Genomic DNA, 22,230 nt, shown 5'->3' with positions numbered 1-22,230 from the left:
AATGTACTATAAAATCTGTGTGTATTCATCTCTAAGTGCCCTTCTGAGCTGATACCACTAAATTTTTATTTTAAGAGGATAGTAAAAGACCTATCTGGAAACCTGGGGCCAAGCGTTTAAAAAATCCAATTATTTACTTCATGTCTTTGTTTATATCCTACAATTTTAAACTCTCAGAATCTATCATAGTAACAATTGCACACAAAGCCATGTATAAATGCACATATAGCTATATGTACATAGCATGAAAACATAAATGTAAGTGAAACTTGAAGTTAATAGATAGACATACAACTTTATTTTGGCAAATTATCTTCAATTGTCTAGAGGAAGAAAACCTTTTGTTACACATTTTTAAAAGAGTAAGTTATGCTTATTATATATGTCAGTTATTCATACTGAAAACATTCTCAGAAAAGATAATGGATGATACATCAACATATTCAAATTTATCTTTCCTCACCTCTCTAATACTGGGGCTAATGTGAATTATGAAGGAACTGATTTGGAAGGCAAATGATTATGTTGCTCAGGAGTCTGCCGGCAAATTAAAACCATCATTTGAACCAGGGAACATTTCAAAGTCCACCTGTGTTTTCTTTCTGTTGTAATTTAAGAAAAAACTTGTGGCGTTAATAACAATTTTCAATGTGAGTCTATATTGGAGAGTGTATCTCAGCGAATGTATGAGCCTAATATTTTGATACACATAGGGTGGTGGAATGGCATTACCTAAATATGTATATCAGGATGTATATGCCTATTATTTATTGATAGTTTACTGATGTAGGAAACCTCCCTGGCTTGAAGTAAGTTTACCTGTGTTTGGATTTGTTTCATATCTGCTAATGAGATGATAACCAAGTATAACTAACTTACTTTGTTGACAACCTTTATTCCCAGTGTGTGACTTATTGATGAGAGATTAGACTTCATGTTTTCTGTAAGTCTTGTAAAGATCCTAGAGAAAGATAAGTATTAGAAATAGGTAGCTTCAAAGGCTGTTGCCCATTAGAGGCCAATTATGACTAGCCTATGACACCCTTTCAGCAATCGACACTTCTCCAGCCCTCCAGGTTTCTAAGTATCTTCAAATAACACATAGGATGAGAGAGATGATGGAAATATCATGGTGCTCAGATTGACAGGAACACCAGCTGATTATCCTTTACCCTTTTATTTTAAATATACAAATTACTAATTTTCTCAGCACACATATGAGCAAAAGGTGATTCAAATGTTCCTTTCCACCTATTATCTGCGACTGTGCCAAAGAAGCACTGGTCAGCTTGGCTTCATTTGTCCTCCAGACACTACTGAGATGTGAGGCCAGGCCAATTGGGGTTAAAGCAGGCAGGGAACTAATACAGCTGAGAAATGTTAGGAGTGATCAAGGGCCAGCCAGGAGAAAAAGTCAGCTGAAAACCAGGCAGAGTACTCTTATGGGAGAGCAGCTGAGCAATGTGTGTTGAGGAATCAGTCTAACCCTGTCCAGGATTCTTTGTAGATTTAATTAGGTTTTTGTTTAAAATTCTAGACTAAGAGCAGTCTGCTCAGCTTTGATGCAAAACTTGGCAGGCAAAGCACGCTATTATTTTTTTTCAAAAGTAATATTATCGAAGTGGTTACGAACTCCTAAAAATCAGACATGACCAAAAAATGGTATTTATGTGATAGAGCATACAAATGTTTTCTTACTGATTAAATTAAAGCAAAAACCAAAACAAAGCATGATGTTTCCTTGAAGAACTAATGCCTAGATTGTAGACTGCTGGTCTGAGCCCTGCTTGTCTCTGTCTCACTTTCCAATGCCTTTCTGCATTTCCTGGTTGACATTCCAAATATTCACAGTCCAATTCTTGTCACTGAGTCTATTTTTTAGACCTAAATCAAATCACACCAATGTTTAGTAATTACTTAAACTAATCCTTATCTCACAGGAAGGTTTTACACGCATACACACACACATACACACACACACATGACTCAGTATAGAGTGATAAAGTTACCACATTAAATACCCCACAAATTAACAACTCAATAATTTTTCAACAATTTTATGTGTCATATTTGTGCAGATATGAAAAGTGTTTAGTAAAAATCCATGGCAGTTTAAATAATGATCTACAGCTCTTGTGCTCAGTTGGATAAATCAATATTTTAAGAAGCAAGGAAGTTTGAGATTTTCCTGGGTGCACTAGGGAGATGCTGATTCATAGTTGTACATTCCTTCACAGCAACCTAGAGAAAAGCACATGGCTAAACGGGGAAAAGGGGCGGATCCCATGAAAAAAATAATAATGTTATCTTAAAACTAAATTTCCACTATACAGCTCTTACATTTAAACACGTATTTGTAAAGAATAAAAAGTAACAAAGTCTGACTTAATAGAGATAAATTTTCAAGGTGTCTTGACATTAGATGTTCCTTTGTCTTTCCCAAAAGCCATAATTTGGTGAATTCCAATAAAGTCACAAGGTACAGCATAGCAATGGAAATAATTTGCTGGATAGTCTTGCTTTCCTGGACAACCATGGTACAGGAAAACATAGGTTCTTTTTGCTTTTGAAAGTTAAGACATTTTCATATTCAATTGTAATTCTTTTCTGAATAACTTTTTTAATGTTTGAGAATTTCATACATGAATACTCTATTTACACCATTTCCAAATCACTCCCCTCTAACTCTTCCACGTCCCTCTTACAGCATATTAAGTTAGTGACACTTCTATAATATTCTTGTAACACACACACACGTGCACACGCTCACACACACATACAAACTTATTGTGATCACCAGTATTGCTGTTGTCAACAAATACTTAGAGCTGACCACTTTGGAATGGAGTACCTATCAATGACCAGCTACATTCGCAAGGCTGATTCTCTTTCCTCAGCAGCAATTGAGTCTATGTGGTTCTTCATCTAGGGATGGGGCTGTGTGAAAATTTTCTCTCCACATTGGCAAGCCTTTTGATGTGTTCATTACGCAGGTTTTGTTGAGGTTACCATGCTGTGAATTTTTCATATAGCTTTGATGTCACATCTAGAAGATGCTATCTGGAAACACAGGTTCTAGTCCTCTGGATCTTACAATCATTCTACCTTCATTATTCACTATGTGCCTCGAGACTTACTTAAAGATGTAATTATTATTGTGGTTGGATAACCACACAATTAGCTTATTCTGTGTAGTTTTACAAGTTGTAGATCTTTGTAGTAGCCTCTGTCTACTCAAAAAGAAACTTCTTGCATGAGGCACAAGAGCTACCATTATCTGTAGGTATAAGGATAAATCCTATTTTAGCACACGTAGTCCACATAGTACTTTCAGTCTCTACATGATATTGCATAACCTCTCAGATGACACATCTTTGAAGAAAACCTGCTGTCTCTCACCCAACAAACCCACAGTTAGAGTTATGAATTCAGGACCACCTTCTCTCTTCTCCGCTGAATTTTATGTGCTTTGATCTTGCACAGGTTTTGTGTATGCTACAGCAGCCTCTGTGAGTTCATATGTCCAACTTCAATGTTATAATGGAAAACACCACTCTGATCTTAATTAGAAGCATTAACTGTCAGATAGCTTAGTAGTTCTCTCTGTTTCTCTGTCTCTCTCTGCATGTGTGTTTGTGTGTGTGGGTGTGCGTGTGTGCAACATAATTTTGGTAAAAGGCATAATATTTCAAATAGGCCTGGAAGAGGGACAAAAGCTAGAAAACTCTTTTAAAAGAGGCAAAGTTGTGTTTGTGGGGATCAGTTAATTAAAGTAACTGAGCACTGCTGGAGAAGTCCTAGCAAGTCATGCTACAGGCTACCAAGTTACAGGTAGATACACATATTTGAGTTCAGTTGCATAGGTGAAAGAACAAGATGGATTCCAAATAACATGGATGGGTGGATGAACACTGCTCCAGACTTGAAGAGAGAGCATCAGCATAAGGCAATTTGCATTGGCCCCTGACCCTGCTGCAGTCTCTGCGAGTCATGAGATCTCTGAAAAACTCTAATACACATACACACACACACACACACACACACACACACACACACACACACACGGAAGTTAGATGACAAGTAGATAGGATCGTCAATGTGTCTTTTTCTTTATGTGATCTAGGTGAAGGAGTTTTTTCTACTTAGTGTGGACTAAGTCAGTCCTTGATCCTGTTTTTTTTTTTTTGATAGCATTTTAATATGTCCATGTCCTTCTATAGTCCAATTTACTTATATTAAAGTTTTCGAAAGAATTCAGTCTCTAGGGTACTGAGGATATTCCAGTTTAATGAAAGTCTCTTAAAACCTGTTGGGCTTCCATTGTATCAGTGCTTTCCCTTCACTCTCTCCTTAAGGTACGTGAGTTCCATTTTTCAAACTTCAGACATCAGGTCAATTGAAGGAAATGGTGAGGATTTTTGTAAACAGGATATTGGGAAACTAGACCTAGTTTAATTTCCTGACTGTAAAACCAAGTGCCAGGATAAGGTCACATCCAAAGTTATGCATGAGACATGGGGAAAGACACCCAGTTGCCCACGGGCCGTAACACAGTGTAGAAGGGACCAGTGAAATGATACCTTACTTGATTGTCCCAACAATAAGCTTAATACCCTCTGGTGCTCTGGGGATACATACACTTCCCTCACCCCATTGCAGTGACAGCCAATGGAAATCATGGTTTTGTTATTCTTAGCTGTGTTTACTTTATTTGAGAAGGAAAGACTGAGGCTGGAGAAGACATTCCATAAACTTTGCAAAGGCCTGTATCTAGGATTTCATCCTCTTCAAGGACAAAGAAGTGAAAAAATAAACTAATCGGAAATAAGTCAGCTATAGATTAACAATTATGACCTTGGAGTTTGGCTAACAGAAGTGTAGTTAGGCGTGTATGCATCTGTGTCCATGCCTTAAATTTCTAAATGATCGCTGCCTTCCAGAAGAGAAGTTCCAGACATGATTGATACAGATGAATTTTTAATAAATGGTGAGAAGCTGGAGGGATCCTGGTGTGAGCTTATTTTATTCAATTTTATTCCTTGACTTTTTAAAGAGTAGAACATCTTTTTATATTATGCAGTCTATCAGATAAATATAGAACCATAAATTCTACTGCTTCATCTTTAAAACAAAATAGGATTTCAAATGGTTAGATTTATGAACGTTCATCCTTTCCTTGTGTGAGCTAACATGAGAGATGGCTGCATGTTATTTCAGAAAGGGTTTCACAGTGTTCACAATTATCAGTGCATTGTTTTATTAATATTTGCACATCTGTTAAATAACGTTTACAACACAACTTTATAAATCCATTACATAGATGAATGTTTTGATTATCTTTTATTGTTTATTTTTTATCTTTGGGGATTCATTACATTGAATATACCTTTCAAACCATAATCTACAGCTTAATTAAGCCTTACAGTTATAAATTTTGAAGCAACATATTAAGAGAGAAGTTATTGCTTTTTGGGGTACAATATTACTAATGAATGTTTTGCTCTCCAGCATCTTCACTGGTATAAAATTCTAAATCTAGCCAAAGGAAACTGTCTTCGATTTCACTATTCAGAGATCATAAGTCAACTTTTTATGTACTACAAGCTTCTTAGGAATAAAATCCAAACCCATTGATGGCTGAGTAAATTTCACAGCTTGTAGAAAAGACACATATCATTGTAATGTGTGAAATTTTAATCAAAAATGTTATGAAGGAGGAAGGTAAACTGACTGGTATAATTAATGTGTTCTGACACAGGGATTTAGCCAGCACATTTATAGACTGTGCTGGTCCCTGTTAACTGTTCCATTGCTTAAACCTGTCGTGTTGGAGGAGCTACTGTATTAGGGTTTCAACACAAGACACATTTTACTGAAAAGTCAGTTTTGTTATCACTTGAAATGTAAAGTCATCTCTTCCCTGGCTTTTCCATTAATATTTAGTTAGGTTTCATGGATGTTTGCTGATAGGACAAACATCTTCCTTTTATAAAGAAGTACCATATAAAATTAAATGGTATGCACATTGAATTAAAATAAATCAACTTAAATTCTATGACTCTGCTACTTAACTGCTATCTGATGTATTAAAGTTCAGCACAATTTTATTTAGATAATGAAGAAATTAGGAAATTTCGTTTGGCAGCACATCGTAACAAAATATCCTCATACAATGCCACAGATTTTTCAGAATTAAATGATATTTGCTTGATCTCAGAGTTAACAATGCACTGTTCCATTCAGAGAACAAACTCTGCTTTGTCACAGGACATTTCCAATATACTTATAATTGGGAAATATATCTATCCATCAATAAATTTTAAAATGTTGCTGAATTTTTCCTAAAAGAACCCCCACGCCAGACACCAGTTTTGATAATGTCTGTGTATTTCAAAGACACTCTTGTGGAAATTATAGCACATTTGGTTCCTGGCTCTGCTGTGTCAATCTCCTGCTGAGATCTACTGCGAAGTCTCTCAGAGCACTGCCAGTGTGGTTGTGCAGTAGACAAAAGACATACCTGAAAGGGGAAGACAGATATGCCACTTAAATTAAATAGGAAATGAATTGGCCGGCAAGTTGGCATGTCTGCTGAGACAAATCATGGACAACATGTCTCTCAACAACAAAACTTATTTGTTTTCTCTTGCCAACAGATTCATCACTGCCCAGGCAAAACAGGCAAAATACATTAGTGTCATGGTAAACTGATAAAGAGAAGTGCCTCAATCTAGCATCCTCAATGGCGAAAGTCTTAGGGCAGTATTGATCTGTGTTATATAAATCTTGTTTTCTGTCTGCAGAAGTGAATCAGGAATGACCCGGAAGGTTAACAAACATTGTAATGTCTTTCAGCTGGGGCAGATGCCTGTGAGCTCTACACATTGGATTTGGTCAAGTTCCATCTCGTCATTTTACCGCCAAGAATCTTAACTAATTGCTGGCAATCATAAGAGGGTTTGGTGGAAGGAGATAAGTCCTACAGGTTTTGCCCCCTCTTTCCATCCCTTCTTTCTCCCTATACCCCCCCCCCCCCCCCCGCCTTAGGTCTTAACAAGCAAGCACTCAAAGCCAAGCAGCGGAAAACAATCAACACTGAATTAGTCAGCAGGAGTCTTCACTTCCTTGAAAGTTTATGTAATTGGCATGCCCTGCTCCTGCACTGCCAAGAACAGACCTGATTAAGCTGATGCACTTTGTTTCAGTAAGTTTGACAAAGACATCTTCCCATTCTTCTGCATTACATGTCAGCCTAGGTGCATAGCATGATTTTCTTCTTCTCATAAAAGAGCACGGGATAAATATGTATTCTGTGAGAAGAAATAACAATCTTCATTAAACTAGGTCTAGACATGGCCAACGATTGGAGGAGGGAGGAAAGGATGTTAACCATCAAGAATTAAAAAGATAAGTAGTTCATGGAGGAAAAAAAAAGACATGTTAAAGAAACTGTCTGTATTTTTGAGCAAAGTATACATACATAAGGGAATGGTGAGTTCAGTCTTATCTCATTATGGCAATTTCTTATGGGGAGTATGCTTCTGGTAGGTACAATGTCTTATGCTTTAAATATATTATATTATATATAATAATATATTCAATCTTTCTACAGCCATAACTAATTTTTACCACTGAAACTCACCTTTCTAATTTTGCATTCTAACTTTTAAAATCCCTTTCACGGCTGTGGGGAATGAGTCATTCCCTTATTTGGAAAATCTGCCTTTTTGGCGAAAAAATAAAAGCCCAGCATTAGATAGCATAAAGCTTTGGCATTTTATTTACATTTGTTCTCACTAATGTCCCCTTGTCATAACCCTAAATCAAATTATAGGTTTGAACTTGGCTTATATTATGAAAGCTAAAAGAGAGCAGTGGCTGGGAGGTTAGTCCACACATCTATTACGTCATAATTGATAATATAAAGGCAAGATCCAGGGAACTGATGGCGTTTTTCTTTCTTCTCCCCTTTTGTCATAGAAAGGTCAAGCTCGTTTTCAACATTTTTATGTATGTCATTCTCAATATAGTAACAGAATCTCTTATGGAAAACAATGTAAGTAAATGTCTTCACGATGCTACTAGTCACCTGATCAAAAGCCAATGTTGAAAAACACTTCTAATGACTGTCTCTTATGCATCGGTGCACCTACTAATGAGCTGCCAGAGAAGGCTTTGTAAAGCTTTGCTAAGATAGAGCAGGAATGTGAGAATCAGGAAAGAACTTCCCTGCTGTGATCCCTGCCTTTCTAACAGGGAGCCTGGACTTGGAGCAGCTAATGAGCATGCTGGAGAGAGTGCCCAAGCCAAGGCAGGCTGGAGACAATTCACCAGTCTGCTTTTAGAACCAGGGTATGATGGATGACAGGAAGACACTCAACAGTAGCTTTTCTTTAAATAATTTAGGTATTTATTGATTTTCCCTCGCTACCCCCATATTTTTCCTTAGCCTCTGCATTTTATTTTCTTTTGGTGATTTCTCACGCCATTGGGGGAAAGAAAGAGCTAAAAATTACTCTATCATCTTATTCTGTCACCCACAAATGCAAGATTAATGCCATTATGTCATATCATAGCAATAAGGAATACCTAATTAATTTTTATGTGGGGAAAAGAAGTATGTGGCTTTTGGAGGGGATATTTACAAAATGAGGCTGTTAAAATGAATAGCTTCTAAAAAGCCAACACGTGGCTTATTTAAATGAAAGGAATTCAATATGTGGCATGCATCCTGAGGTTTAAAACAATGTAGCTGGCATAAGTTAAAGGCCTTCACCCCCTAGCAATGCCTTGTTCAACATCTTTACCCATAGGCAAACCCCAGCAGGATCCCTATAGAGAAAGCTTACTTAACTTGGTTTGTAGAAATTCCTTGCCTGTGAATGAAATAGTTAACTGCAGGATACCTTTCAAGTTCAATGCTAAGCTGTTCACATTACACATTTTGATGTTATGCTTCTTTTGAGTTTTCCTAGAGGCAATTTCACTAGTTAATGTTTTTTAGTCAAACAAAATTACAGAGTACAAACTGTGTAATTTTACCAATTTGCAATGCCACAGCCATCCTCCAAAGAGAGTCAACATCTCCATCCATTAATTACAATCCTGACTATCTGCTGGCCTCCCAGGAGGCAGCCTGTGCAGTTCACATGGGCTATTGCTATCTGCTCCTTCCAGTTGCCAGTGTTCCTATTTTCCACAGCTCACCCTTGCATTTCCTCGGGTTGATACAGCATACCATGGGAAATCGTCAGCTCCGTGGCAACTGGGAAGATAAGAATGCACTGGGCCTCCACAACCCCTTTTATCCAAGGATCTCCAAAGAGCTTTATAAAAATCTCGTTTTTAATCCTCTGGATACCCCTGTGAGATAGGTATTAGCCTGACTTTACTAACAGAGCTAAAACCAGGGAGCATCTACCTGCCTTTCAGTTCCAGCAAACCATTTTGGAATGGAATGAGGTACCAGGAGAGCTTGAATTCTGAACCCTATTCTGACCCTTTGGAGAGAGGGTTGAAGGTAGTATTTCCTGACTGCTAATCTAAGAAGAGATGTCTACAAGTAGTGTGGTTTGTTAGTTTGGATTTGGTTTTCACTTTGGTTTTCTTGATTTTTTTTTTCAAGAAAAGACAAGACAAAGGTAATACAACCACTCATGCCAATTAACAATTGTTCGATGGTAGTTTAGATGTGAAATTTGTCCTCAGCATAACTTTATATTCTCAAAGTTGTATTCCAAATTTCCATAATTTTGTGTGGTAAATGCTTTGCTAAGTGGGAAATGTCCATCCATCAGTGCAGCTTTTCAATCAAACTTCATCTCTACTGAGTGCTACAAAAGATGTGAAAAATGTTTACATTCAGGAAACCAACATTCAAGCAGAGAGAAAAATTAACTAACACAATAAACAAATCATTCACATAGCATGCACATAGCATAGCCTGCTGGCCAAAGTTCTGAACCCAACTAGCAATAGGGATAAATTTTGCTTGAGCTCTTCTGGAGAAAATGCTAGCAAATAGTTACTCACCACAAATATGGCACCAATAACTGACCAAAGATGATTTCATCTAACGCTGGCTTGGTGAGCCAATGAGTTCATTACTGTTGTCTGTATGAACATCCGTGAGGGATTAATTACATCAATGTGGATGGTGTCACAATAGCTGCATAGCCACGATGTCCCAACTCAGCATGGTAAAGTCTCTGGAAGGTCACATAGATGACTACTCTTTTCGTTGGTTAACCTTCCTCTGTAGATTACAACACCTCCCATGGCCTCCCAGGTGGGACACAGTAACATGCAAATGGGGGAGGTGAGGGACAATGGCTGAGATCTTTGGTAGAGTCTAATGGTCCTTCACACCACTTGTTTCTATGAGGAAGTGGCAAAAGGCCCAATCCTCTAGAGTTTCCTGTGGAAAATCACAGCTGTTCTTTTGAAAGTGGTAATGTCTGTATAAGGCTGTGGGCAGGGTTTCAAGACACCAAAAGGTTAAAGAAAAAGTCTACTTGTTTATTTTCACCTAATAGCAAAATATGTCTTCAATTTAAGAGTACTTCTTTAGGCTGGGGTGGTGGCTTAAGGGCTCTGCAACTCTTCCAGAAGATCCAATTTGGTTCCGAGGGCTATGTCTGTGGCTCACAGCTACCTGTAATAATAGCTCTGGGGAACTTAATGCCTCCTTCTGACCTCCATGGCTAATTAAATATACCTGGCATACATATATAGATCACACAGATATAAAAGCTTTAAATGCACTTTTAGAAAATAGTGCTTCCATGCTAAAATATGATCTTGAAACAGCATGGAAATTCCCCTTTATTAATATGAGCTGAAGACCCAGGTTCAGTAGATATTATATAGTGTTAGTCCTATGTAGTCTAAGATTTTATCTCAGTTTGCTTTAATGTGAAATTTAATCTCTCTTTTTTATTTGTCCTCTGGAGTTCAAGCTTAACCTGCTGCAAGCTAGACAAATACTCTTCCCACTGAGCTGTAGTCTCAGCACTGAAGACTTAGCGCTTAACCTGAGCTTCTTAACCAAGCACATGTAATGTTCTACTTAATTTTCTCCCATTTCAGATCAGTGCTGTTCCTACCTATTCTGTGGCTAACTATCTCAAAACATAGATTATCACCTACTAAATAATTGGGAAATCTGATTTTGTTTCCCTTAGTCTCCAGCTTTGTAGAAAAATGTAAGTTGTAGCAAATATTTCTGCCACCTCAATGAAAGGAGTTTTCTGACTGGAAATTCTGTTATTAGAAAGACATGATCTCTCTGAGATGCTAACATCCCATTACATAGGTGCTGTATTGACTAGTTCCTTACTATCTGTTTGTATGTTTAGTTTCTTATTTTTGTCAGTTAAATATTTAAGCATATACACTTAAAAGAGTTGTATTTACATTTTTATAATGCATTTTATAGAAGATAGACATTTTGTATATAGTTTTGCATAAGATATATAATGACCTGAATATTTATTTTAAATGATCAAGAAAAATATTAATTTTTATTTATTTATTAGGAAGAAAAATATGTTATATTTGTTAGTGGCTTTACTGTAAAAATTTAAAAGTTCTATAGGGAACAGTTTCTTATTTTTACTAATCTTGGTTAAGATCGGACATGGTAGCATACATACCTGTAATCTCAGAACTTAGGAAAAGAATACAGGAGTATCAGAAATTCAAAGTCACCCTTGACTAATAATTTCTAAGCTATCCTGGACTATATATCTTCTTTCTTGATTAAAAACAACAAAAGCAACAACAACAACAAAGACAACAGTAACAAAACCTAACCAAACTATCAAATAAAAAGCTAGGTAAAAGTCTTCAAGCAACAATTCCAAATAATGAGTCTAGATTCTGATTTTTTTTCAGTAAAGTATTTTTTATTCATCTGATATCATTGTAGTCTTAGAGGCTTACTGCTGAATAAACTCAACATTTCTAATTCTTTCTGAATTCTGGCTAGCTGGTTCAACTTAATGTTCTAGTTCAAATTCCTCTCCAAGCTGACTGATCCAATCTGGCTTCTTTTGGATTTTGACTGATTTGCTTTGCTTGGCCTCAAACTAAATCTGGCAATTTGTTCTAAACTTCTGGCTCCTTCTCATTCTCTGGCTCATTCTGTTTTCACCTGAGTCTAGCTTGTTCTCTCTTCTGCAACTTGCCTCTATAAAACTGTCCTAATAAAAATGCCTCTTCTCTTCCCCTCCCTCTTCCTCTTCCCCTCCCCTTTCCCCTTCTCCTCCCCCTCCCTCTCCCTCTCCCCCCCATCCTGCTGCTCTCTTAAGTCACCTTGTCACCTCTCTTTCCTGTACTGTTCTTGTGAGAGTTGCTAGTTTCCAGTCTCTGACTCATTCGGTCAAATCTTTTTCCAATTCCTTAATTTGTCTGCCCCTCAATTAAATATCACTTTCCAACATGGATGCTTCTTTCTACAAGTTAACTTTACCTTCATAGTTTGCTATTTAAAAATGCATTCTGAGGGCATGTCTATATTCAGCTAGAGGGATTAAAAGTGTGTGGCATGTGTGCATTCCAGCCATATTACATAAAACTAGAATATCTTTGGATGTGATCTGGTGCCAGAACAGCCATATTGCTGGATTAAAGTTCCTCTACCAGATTGGTCATGGTAGCATATGCACCTGTATTCTCAGAATTTAGGGAGAGAATACAGGAGGATCAGAAATTCAAGGTCACTGTTGACTGTTTAATAAATTCTAAGCTAGCCCAGATTACATATCATTATGTGTTGATTAACAAAAAAATGACAACAATAATAAAAACAAACAAAAGTTTGAAATAAAAAGCTAGGTAAAGTCTTCATGCAACAATTCCAAAAAGTGACTCTAGATTCTGATCCTTTCAGTATTTAGTACTAATTTCTATCATAGCTGCAAATAATATATCACAATTTTTTCTTAAAGAAATATTCATATTTTCATTCGAAAATATCCAAATAATTTTGAATATTAGTAGTTACTTTTTCCTTGACAATTACTTTGTATTTAGCATCCAAATAATTTTTATATTTTTAATCATTTTTACTACTTTTCATTCATTTGAGAATCCCATATCTGAGTAAAATGTGATAAAAAGTAGCTTGATATTGATAAATAAATTATTTTTAAATTTTTTATTTTCATAAAATGGAAAAGGGTGAATTTTTTTTAGGAAATTCATCCCTTTAAACAACAAAAAAAAACCTATGATGGAGTTGTATGGATGAGGATCTGAGAGAAGATGAGGTAAAGAAAGGGATACAACAAAATATATTTTGTGAATTTGTCAACAAATAAATGAAAAATATTAACTACAAGTTAAATTACTATCTTGTTTTTATATAAAATAAAAATATGTATTTTTAAGTACTTTGTGCACTAAATAGAATTTTTTAATTTCAAAGAATCTATTTTTTAAGCTCATTGGCTTTATCGAAGTTGCCCCTTTGGTTTAAATTTTATAGTCAGAGTACTGTAGTTGGTTACATATGCTGAAGACAAACAACTGTGTGAGGCCATCTCTGTCAACAGCACTGTGACACACAATTCTTCTATGAGCATGGCTCTCCTGGGATCCATAGCAATGACAGCCTATTCCATGAATCTTCCTAAAGCATAACTTCTTTCTGGTTAGTACATTAAAATGAATTCCATTACAAGCTCTGATATTTTTCTATATCTTAGTATTATGGCTTGTCCATTTTAGAGAGCATTATTCCAGCCAGCAATAGTATGATGTGACAAATGGTTGAAAAACACTTAAAAAAGCATTCAGCATCCTTAACCATCAGGGAAATGCAAATTAAAACTACTTTTGGAATTCATCTTACTCCAGTCAGAATGGCTAAGATTAATAAAACATGACAAAAGACAATGGCAAGGATGCTGGAAAAGGGTAACTTTTGTTCATTACTGGTGGGAGTGCAAACTGGTAAAGCCACTGTGGAAATCAGTATAAAGATTCCACATAAAGCTAAAAATAAGTCTACTATGAGATTCTTCTATACTGGTCTTGAGTATATGCCCCAAGGACTGTGCACCTTCCCGCAGAGACACTTGCTTGTTTGTGTTCATTGCAGCTCTATTCATAATAGCAGAACTTGGAAACAGCCTAGATGTCTACCAATAAATAGATAACAAAAAAGGCAGTATTTTCACACAATAGAGTATCATTCACCTATTTAAAAAAAAATTGAAGGTAAATGGATGGAGCCATAAACAATCCCCCAGACTGAGAAAAGTAAACATTGTGTGACTTCCAAATGTATACATACTTGAGTGTTAACATTTAAGCTTTTGGTACATGTGTTTCCTTTAGAATAGGAAACTATACTAGGTCTGAGGTAACTTGTAAAGGACTTGAAGAAAGAACGGGATCAGTGACATAAAGGGATAAGGACTAACTTAGAAGGGGGCTTAAAGGAGGTGAGGAATAACAAGACAGGGTAAAGAATGGATATGAAAGGGGATAACTTACACTAAAGGCCTTTGAAAAGCCAAATAAAACTTACTTTTGTAGACATTATTCAGTGTGTGTGTGTGTGTGTGTGTGTGTGTTTTATTTAAATCAAAATACTATAAAATGAAAGAAACAACCCAATCAGACATTTTTGCTACCAAAGAAACTCACCAGTACTAAGAACAGGTCACATCTTTTGAAGACATTGGCCAAATGGTGCCGATAGGCCCATAGGCACATTATAGGCATAGGCTATTGTCAATGTCATTGACTACCCCCTACAACATGACAATATGTCACTATTACTGAAGACACCATATATTTATAACATGGAACATGGCAATGTCTGCCTGGTTCATATGTGGAAGCTTCACCTCTACTGGCTACCATTCTTGCTTGGTACTAGAAGATGCTATATATCCTACTGGAGGAGGAAAAAATTAATCATTATTCTTACCAAGATGTGAGCTGACTGCAAGATAGTCTCACTGTTGTAATAGTGGCACAAATGTTATGGGAGTAACCATCCATCTTATTTTTTAATGTATTAGACACTCTGTGAGACAGAACCTATTACACCTTATGCTATTATTGAGACTATGAACCTGAGGCTAGATAAGTCATGGACTTTAGGGGAAAACCTAGTATTTTTCTGTTGAATGATGTTAGCACTACAATGATTTCTAATGAGAAATTTCTATACTCCCAAATCAATGCATCATTCAAACTTTATCAAAGACGTCTCTTCTTGGAGTAGATAGTAATTAACTTATACACCCACAACTGAGGAGTGTGAAGAGAGTGAAATACTATGGAGAATTCGTCCCTAAATCAGATATCTTTATCACATCCATCTACTCAAATCTTAGTGATCTTTGCAGAAAAGGGGCCAGACAGATTTTAAAAGACAGCTGTAGTAAACAACCTCAGGAAGCAACACTTATAAACAACAGGTGTGATTCACATATGACCTTGAAGAGATTGTGACAGTAACATTATGTACAATATCAGCACAGTTCAAACAAGACAAATCCCCCAGCTGAGTGGAAGAGAAGTGACGCAAAGTCCTACCCTGAACCAAAACACTATTAGAAACTGATAGGTCCTCTGAGAGGAAAGAACATTCCTTCAATGGAAAAGCACTGAATATATAAACAGTACTTTGGACTCAAGAGTAGTTTGCCAGCCCAAATGGGACTACATGAGTTTTGTTTTGTTTTCTGATTTTCATGAAATCTTGTTTTGACTGTTGCTTTTGTTTTTAATAGAGAGACAGGACATGAAGTTGGGACAGAAGTTTCAGGAGCAGAAGAAACATTGTCAAACGTTTTGTCCCAAACTCCCAAAGAATACATAAAATATCAGAAGACTAAGATACAAGGCCATATCTTGTATTTTTCTTTAGAGGAAGACCTGCTCCATTGTTCCCCACTGTGGTCCTGATGAGAAGAGACAGTCTATGGTTTTAAGGTGTTTATTGTCATGCCAGAGAGTTGTGATGAGTGAAACCTTAACCCTACTTTCTCAGGGCAGGCCTGAGGTTAAATACTTTTGCAGAGAGGATTGTCTGGGAAGGAGAGCTTAATTGTCTAAGCCTCCAGGCCTTTAGGTAACTCATTAACATGGAGATCTCCCCTGTGATCTGTAGTCACATCCTCTACCTGTGGAGGAGCTTGGGGTGTTACCCTACATGACTGATGGCCACAGAATTATGGAAAGCTGAGGCCTTGTGTCAGGAGCCTAGTGTCTGGGAGTGTGGCAAATGCCTTCCATTCCTTGCAGGAACACCTGTTGGGTCTCCAGGGTTTAAACCTAGCTCAACCAGAAAACAGGCTGCTTTCATGGTCCCACAGATGTTGAGGTAAAGAAATGAAGAAAGTGTAAGAAGGAATAAATAAGAATAGGAATGTATTAAAAGGCCATATGGAAACATCATTTTTGTTTATCTAAATATGTATATATAGTGTATATTTTTAAAAAATGTATAAAACTATATCTATATCTACTTATTTATTTAAAAAGAAGTTATTCCACTTATGTAGATAATACTTCCCCAAATTGGCATATACTATCTACTAAAATTCCAGTGCCAAAAATAAAACAAACTTCCTTCAAATTTTAGGCTAGCAGTGTCCAAGAGAACCACAGATCAGTATAAATGATTGCCACTGCTTTTAACTCCAAGAATATGTTCTTAACTTGAATGTTAGGCCATATTCCTCAAAACACTGCACATTTCAGCGTGGAAGTTGGAGGAATCATGCTGGAATTGACCAAAAATCCTCCTCTAAGAACTAGCTTTCATAGTATTGGAAGGTTCTATGCAAATTGCTACATTCTACTTAGCTTTAATGCATAAGAACCATAATGATGACAAGCATGACAATATCCAAAAAAAGGCAACCAACAGTTGTCTGATTGGATATAAGGCCTGCTCGATGGGAAGTAATTCATGCCTGAAAGTATACCACTAAACCATGGACCCGTGGATGCTGAAGTCATGGACCTCATAGCAGGACCTACTAATGCTATTTTAAAATCAGTATAATTTATAACTGCACCTTTATTGATGTTTGTACCTATTGATAGTTGCCTTTAATTACCACAGTAAAGACAAACACAAAACCACCTCAGAATGAAAGGATTTATTTTACTCACATGTACAGATTATATTTCATCATTGAGAGAAGCCAAGGCCATAACACAAGCAGAGAAAGAACCTGGAGGCAGGGTTTGGAGCATAGACCATAAAGTACTGCTGGTACTGTCTTGCTCTGTGTGGCTTGTTCAGCTTTGCTACACAACCCAAACTGGTACCTGGGATGGCACCATCCACTGTGGGATGGGTTCTTATTAATGGTTAATGAAGAAAATAACCTACAATCCTGACTACAGGTAAATCTGATGAAGGCCTTTTCTTATTGATGTTCTCTTTTTGCTGATGACTCAAGCTTGTGACTGTTTGACAAAGACTTACCAGTACACTAACCCTCATCAAAGAAGCCCTTCTGAAGTAGAGAGAGACCATCTCAGGAATCTATCCATATCTGTTAAAAAAAAAAACTTATAAGTGGATTTTAGCTGTTAAGTAAAGGATACTCACACTACACTCCACAGACCCAGAGAAGTTAGATAAGTAGAAGAGGTCTAGTTGGGATGAATGGACACTCCTGTGGACAGGAAATATGAAAGGTTTTGTGGGTAGATTCAGTGCAGGTAGAGATAGGAATAGAAGGGATTAGGTGGAGAAGGAAGAGACAGAGTACATGGAGAGACACTGAAATAGGTGGACATTTAAGGGACAAGGTTTGTAGGTTATTTTCTTTATAAATTATATGGCAGGATCCATCTCACAGGAAGTGGTGCCATCCCAGGCAGGTGGTTTGGGTTGCATAATAGAGAAAACTGAAAAGGCCATATGGAGCAAGCCAGTACCAGCATTCCTTCATGGTCTATGCTTCAAACTCTGACTCCAGCTTCCTTCCCTGTTTGAATTTCTGCCTTGGCATCCCTCATTGATGAAATGCAATGGAAATCTAGTGCAGTGGAAATTTCCTGGAACCTATGAGGTTGACTAGTAAGGAGATTAGTCAAAGTTGAGTACAATCCTTCCTCCCCCTCTTCTGGGAATTCCCAAACTTCTACCTAGTGTTTGATTGTGTGTTTCCATATCTGCTCCTATATGCTCTTTTTCTCCCCTCTGAAGGAAGCCTCTCTGATGATGATTGTGCTAAGCACCAGTTCTATACGTATAGCAGAATATCATTAGGAATCCTTTCATTGACTTAATTTTTGTCAGTCATGTTTCTCTCAACCCTATTTTTCTGAGTTACCAGTTTTCAGATCCTGGCCATCAAGGCACTGTCATGCCTTGGCTGCCTCTCCTAGAGTGGATCTCAGGTTAGATTAAGCATGGTAGGCTATTCTCACAATCTCTGAGCTATTACTATTGCCACAATACATTTTGCAGGTAGAGCAGGTTATGGGCCATAGATTTTGTGGCTGGGCCCATGTCCCAGTCCTACCACTGGGAGCCTCACCTGATTACAGAAGATGGCTTGTTCGGGTAGTATAATCTCCTTACTAGGTCAACCTCTTAGGTTCCAGGAAGTTTCCGCTGTACTAGATTTCCATTGCATTCATCAATGAGGGAAGCCAAGGCAGCAGTGGAGTAGAGTCAACCAGAGCCTAGAGTGCTACAGAGGGCAGAGCTAGAGATGTGACCCAAACCCTTTGGAGGAGCTCAGAATATCATACCTGCCTGGATGGTGACATGCTCCTGCCTTGGTGATAATGGAATGAACCTCTGAACCTGTAAGCCAGCCCCAATTAAATATTGTCCTTATAAGAATTGCCTTGGTCATGGTGTCTCTTTACAGCAGTAAAATCCTAAGACACTGCCTAAAATTCAAAATGTGACACATAACAAAAACTATCTCCTGCTGGCAAAATTATGTCTCTGCTAGAGCACAAGGTAAACAAACCAGAGTCAGCTGCTGTGGACAGTCTGAAAAGCCCATACCTGGGATTAAAACAAAAATATATTCCCATAATTTTTCTGTATTTTAAAAAGATGCCAAAACTCCAAAATTATAATTACATTTCCTTCCTTCTGTTTTAAGCCATTAATTGCGCTGTGTGTAAGGGGAAATTATAAGAAGACACATTTTTGATGGAATATGTGCTTTTCAGATCAGAGTCAAGGTTTCCAGGAGACCTCTCCTGCTCAGTTCTAATCTTTATAAGTTTTGATGGTATCCACAGCTTTTCATTTCCTGTGGAAATATAAACAAATCCATGTCTCCAACACAAAACTTTCGCAGCCATCCATTCTGATGTTGACACTTTCTTACAGTATATGTGATGATTTAATTCCACAGTTTTTTAAAATCTATAACTCAGTGTCTCATGGCTACTGTTGTTCCTTTCTCTCATTAACATTCAGAAAATTTAAAGTTAACTGGGCACTATTTTGGTTTCTCTCTGAGTGTCTTTATTCTTCCTCTTTCTTCATACATATTTATTTTAAGGTATGATTAGACCTTTTTACAATTGCTTGTCCAGAAGAATTGTGTGTTATACCTGTAATGTCTCTTATAATATGGAAAGAACTGTTTCATATTACTGGTGACATATGCAGGGACACTGTCAGTATTAATTTGTACAGGTGTCCTCCAAATAGCCGTTACTTCCAGTAAATGTGTAATCACAAAATCAGCCATTTTAGAACTCAAAGTCCTAAAACCCTGGATCTGTATCAATGGTATGGTGTACAAACTTTAGTTTTCCAATTCTTAAAAATGAAACATATCCATCTCTCAGGTTTCATGTCTTTTCTTATCCCCAGGGTTACTTTCTGTGGGTAATGGAGTTTGGTTATGCAAAGAACAATTAGAACTTTTCCTGATAATTCCTTTTGCTAGGTAATAGGATTTTTGTTTTTTAAACCTTTGCTCTTAGCACAGTGTTTTTCATGAAAATTTGAGACTTCTAACATATTTCCTATTAATAATTGGTCCACTTCTTCAGTTCCTCATGCTAATGGACATAGCATGCCAGTGTGAGGGTGAATATGGGTGATATATAATGTATAGTTTGCCATATATGTTAGCCAGTTGCAGTTTCACAAAAAAAAGTTCAGCATTTTCCACATGCAAAACAACTTGTTCTGAATATTGCAAATCAGTAATTATATTAAAGATTAAGGAGAATATAATACAATAAGAATTGCATACAATTCTGAGTTTTATACTGAAGTATATGGGCTTTGGATTGCATTCCTTTTTTTTTTCCCTTGTCTAATTTATAGCCTACCATTCCCAACATATTTGCATCAGTACAAAATGTAGCTGCCTCAGGAATTGGTGTTCCTTTTATAATACATGGGTTAATCCAATTAGTTATTTTTATAAACTGAAGATGCTTGCTTGTAGGATATTTGCTGTTAATTTCTTCTATAGTTGTTACAAGCTTTCCCCTATTCTTCACTGATTACCCATAATGACATAATCTTAGCATTAGTGTCAGGTACTAAGATTTCTTCCTAGTCTGTTCCTGACAATTGACATCATCTTTTATGATTAAATCAGAAACCTTTTCTGTGGAAGTCTTAATTTATTACTTTGTGTGCTAAGAAAATTCATCTCATTATACTATCTTCCTTCTGCACAATGAGCCCAATAAGAAATAACCAAAATGCAATCAAATTTGGGATCTATGTGATCCACATCTGCATCTTGAAGTCTCTGTTCTGCCAGAATTAACTCTCTCTCTGCATCACCTGCTAACCATCTTGGACAGTTTAAGTGCCAATTCCTTATAATATTTGAAACAAACTACTTAACTTAAATAGTTAGTGCAATGGTAGATCATAGTTAATTATTATCACCTATTAATCTTTGCAAATCATTAAGAGTTTGCAACTGATCTTTTCTGATCTGTACCTGTTGTGGTTAAATTTTTTGTTGACTTGTTTTATAGTTCAAATAGTTAATAGAATCTCTTCTCTGTAGTTTCTCTGGAGCAATCTGTAACACCATCATGCCAACTCTTTATATTTCTTTAAATTTTCTCTAAAGTATCTTTGTCAGAATCAGCCAGGTAATGATAAATAATGGAATGAAGAAATAGACTACAAATTATTTCTTCCCTGTGGAAGAACTTTTCACTGATATCTTTTTACCGGTCAATAATTATTATAAGTAGGTACTATGAAAGTAAACTGTTCTCTATCTTGCTTGTGCAAGGGGATAGGAGAAAAGGAGTCTCTTAAATTTATTATTATTATTATTATTATTATTATTATTATTATTATTATTAGCCATGCCTTAAGTAATAAAGAAGAAAGGAATTCCAGACTGTAACAGACCCATTGGTTAAATTAATCTATTCACTGCTTTTAAATCTGTTAAGATCTTCCATTTTTGTGATTTCATTTTTAACAATAATTTAATTTTTGTTCCTTTTCACCTAGACTGTAGCCCCATCCCTTCTTTCTTCCTAGGACCACTCTTACAAATCTTTCCTCCCATTATACCCTACACTTTTCCTCAGAGAAGTCCTGGTTCATTACTACCCTACTTTGGGACATCTTATCCTAGCATGTAGTACCTCCTCTCCAAATGAGGCCCAATCAGGCAATCTGGGTAGATAAAAAGGAATACAATGGCATGCAACAGAGTTAGAGACAGTCCCTGCTCCAATTTTTTAGGGAACCCACATGGAGACCAAACTGCACATCTTTTACAAATGTCTAGGATTCTAGGTCCAGCCACAGAGTGCTCTTTGCTTCGTGGGTGGTTCAGTCTCTGTGAACCCCATGAGCCCAGGTTAGTTGATTCTGTAGGTCTCTTGCAGTATCCTTGACCTCTCCAACTTCAACAATCCTATCCCCTAGAGTCTAATAAAAGGCTCTTTCTTTTACAGTAATAAAATATATACCATAAAAAGTGACCAATGAGGGAGAGTGAACTTGAAGAGTCTACCTCTAGTAGATAAACAGGGCCTTACGCGGAGGGATGGGGTTACCAACCTGCAGTCAAAATTTCTGACCCAGAATTGTTTCTGTAAGAACTACAGGAACTGAGAAAAGCACCGGGGCAGCTAGGGCGCAGGGTCGGCTGACACTCGCCAGCTACCCACAACACCCACCACAGGATCTTAAGACTTCTGGTGAGTGGAACACAGCTTCTGCTCCAATCCAATTGCGCGCGGGACCTGAGACTGCATTAGTTAGGGAAGCAGAAA

This window comes from Mus caroli, chromosome 2 (assembly GCF_900094665.2).
Source record: "Mus caroli chromosome 2, CAROLI_EIJ_v1.1, whole genome shotgun sequence".
NCBI lineage: Eukaryota > Metazoa > Chordata > Mammalia > Rodentia > Muridae > Mus > Mus caroli.
This window is presented reverse-complemented; position numbering follows the sequence as displayed.